The sequence below is a fragment of the Carlito syrichta genome, unplaced genomic scaffold (genome assembly GCF_000164805.1).
Source record: "Carlito syrichta isolate Samal-C Ts95f unplaced genomic scaffold, Tarsius_syrichta-2.0.1 Scaffold303036, whole genome shotgun sequence".
NCBI classification, from domain to species: domain Eukaryota; kingdom Metazoa; phylum Chordata; class Mammalia; order Primates; family Tarsiidae; genus Carlito; species Carlito syrichta.
Window position 1 is genome coordinate 195,045 of NW_007247132.1, and position 2,886 is coordinate 197,930.

The following is a 2,886-nucleotide window of genomic DNA, read 5'->3' on the forward strand; positions in this document are numbered from 1 at the left end:
CAAAAAAAAAAAAAAAAAAAAAGGCCCAGTGCAGTGACTCAAGTCTATAATCCCAGCACTTTGGGAGGCTGAGACAAGAGGACTGCCTGAGCTAAAGGGTTCAAGACCAACCTGGGCAACTAGGTGAGACCTCATCTCTACAATAAACCAAAAAAATTAGCTGGGCATGGTGGTACATGCCTGTGGATCCAACTACTTGGAAGATTGAAGCGGAAGAATCACCTGAGGCCAGCAGGTCGAGGCTGCAGTGACCATGAGTGTGCCACTGTAGTCTAGCCTGGGCAACAGAGTGGGACTCCAATTCAAAAAAGAAATTAGCTCACAGGCAAGAAAAGTAGACAAACTGGACTACTTCAAATTCAAAACATTCAAAGGACACTATCAACACAGTGAAAAGACAGCCTGCAGAATGAGGGAAAATATTTACAAATCATATATCTGATAGAGGATTAATATCCTCCCCAAATATAAGCAATTCAACAACAACAGCAACAGAAATTCAACTTTAAAATGAGCAAAAGACTTTAACAGACATTTCTCCAAAGATCCAACTTATCTTTTCAAAAAAAGGGAAAAAAAGAAAAGCAGCGTTGGTGAGGATATGAAGAAACTGGAACCCTTGTATGTGGCCAGCAAGAATGTGAAATGAGCCGGGCTCGGTGGCTCAGCCTGTAATCCCGTGCCTTGGGAGGGTGAGGTGAGTGAATTGCCTGAGCCCATAGGTTCGAGACCTGCCTGGGCAACTTGGTGAGACCTTATCTCTACAATAAATCAAAAAATTAGCCAGGTGTGGTAGCGCGTGCCTGTAGTTCCAGCTACTTGGAAGGCTGAGGCGGAAGGATCGCCAGAGCCCAGCAGGTCGAGGCTGCGGTGGCTGGGAGCAGCCACTGCACTCCAGTCTGGGCGACAGAGTGAGACTCTAACTCAATTCAACTCAAAAAAAAAAGAATGTGAAATGGCAGAGCCGCTGTGAAAGGCTATGTGGTAGTCCCTATAAAAAATGAACAGAATTTCTATATGACCCAGCAATTCTGCTTCTAGCTACATGAAGGGGGAGGGAGGGGGACAAAAAAAAAAAACCCTGGAATGTATGTATTAAAAAATTACATATTTATTCTCGCATGTTTAAACTTCAGTCACCTTCAAAGTATTCTCCATTTGATGCAATGCACCTAATGAGACACTTTTTCTGCTACTCAAAACAGTTTTTGCATTCATCAAATTGGATGCCTTTTAGTGCTTCTGTGGTTTTTTGTTTCACCTCTTCCACATCGGCAACATTTCCCTTTGAGGACTTTTTCATCAGGAAAAAAAAAAAAAAAGCCGGGCTTGGTGGCTCAGCCTGTAATCCCAGTACTTTAGGAGGCTGAGGTGAGTAGATTGCCTGAGCCCGTGGGTTCGAAACCCGCCTGGGCAACTTGGTGAGACTTCATCTCTACAATAAAATCAAAAATTAGTTGGGCGTGGTAGCGCGTGCCTGTAGTTCCAGCTACTTGGAAGGCTGAGGTGGAAGGATCGCCAGAGCCAGCAGGTCGAGGCTGCGGTGGCCAGTCTGGGTGACAGAGTGAGACTCCAACTCAAAAAAAAAAAAAAAAAAGTTGCTAAGGCAAAATCAGGTGAGTAAGGAGGGTGGGGGCATTTGAGGTTCATGCTGGATTTTGGGGAAAAACCGCTGAACACTCCGTGCTGTGTGGGCAGGTGTGCTCGTAAATCATCCATCATGAAATGTGCAAATGCATTTAAAGAATCTCCAGAAAAAATCTTACTGAAGCCAAATGCAGTCTCTTACAACAACGCTAGCTGATACATGGTACTGATGGGTTCCTAGAACACTTACCTAGCAGGGGAAGCCTGTACTACAAGGGGCCCACCCTGCAAAAGATAATTCCATTTTTTTCGTTCTCCATCGTATATCTAAAGTATTAAATGCGGAACCGAAACAGATATTTGAACACCCATAGCAGCACAGTTCACAATAGCCAAGAGGTGGAAGCAACTTGTTGAAGCTTCCATTAATGGATGAATAGAAAAACAAAATGTGGTATGTCCATATGAGGGAACAGTATTCAACTGTACAAAGGAAAGACATTCTGACCCATGCTGTGATGAACCATGAAGACATTATGCTAAGGAAAAGAAGCCAGTTACTAAAGGACATAGATTGTAGGACTCCACTTATGCAAGGTTCCTAGACTAGTCAAATTCAGAGACATAAAGCAGAATAGTGGTTGTCAGGAGCTGGGGAGGTAGAGATGGGGAGTTATTGTTTAATAGGTACAGATATTCCATTTAAGAAAATGAAGAAAGTTCTGGAGTTGGATGGTGGTGATAGCTCCATAGCCATGTAAATGTACTTAATGCCACTGAACTACACACTTAAAAATGGTTCTAAGGGGCTGGGCATGGTGGCTGTCACCTGTAAACCCAGCACTTTGGGAAGCCGAGGCAGGACTGCTTGAGCCCGGGGTTTGAGACCCTGGACAACATAGTGAGACCTCATCTCTACAAAAAATAAAAAATTAGCCGGGTATGGTGGGACATGCCTGTAGTCTCAGCTACTTGGGAGGCTGAGGTAGAAGGATCATCTGAACCCATAAGGTCGTGGCTGCGGTGAGCCCTGATGGTGCCACTGTACTCCAGCCTGGACAACAGAACAGGACCCCGACTCAAAAAAATATGCTTACAGTGGTAAATTTCATTTTCTGTGTATCTAGCCACTACATACATACATACGTGTGTGCCTGAAGACAATTAACACTTCCATCCAGCTTTCAATTCACTGACTTGTCCTGTCCTGTCCCTCAATAACACAGTGACATCGACACTGTACTTGTCTTACATTCAAATTCTTTTTTTTTTTTTTTTTTTTTTGGGTTGGGGTCTCCC

The 2,886-nt window shown here is 43.9% G+C and overlaps 1 protein-coding gene across 1 annotated transcript in view; it reads right to left on the reverse strand.

Moving 5' to 3' along the window:
* The window catches only part of ABCG2 (ATP binding cassette subfamily G member 2 (Junior blood group)), a 48,491-nt gene that overhangs the window by 12,231 nt on the left and 33,374 nt on the right, over positions 1–2,886 (reverse strand). The gene's annotated exons all lie outside the window — the stretch shown is intronic.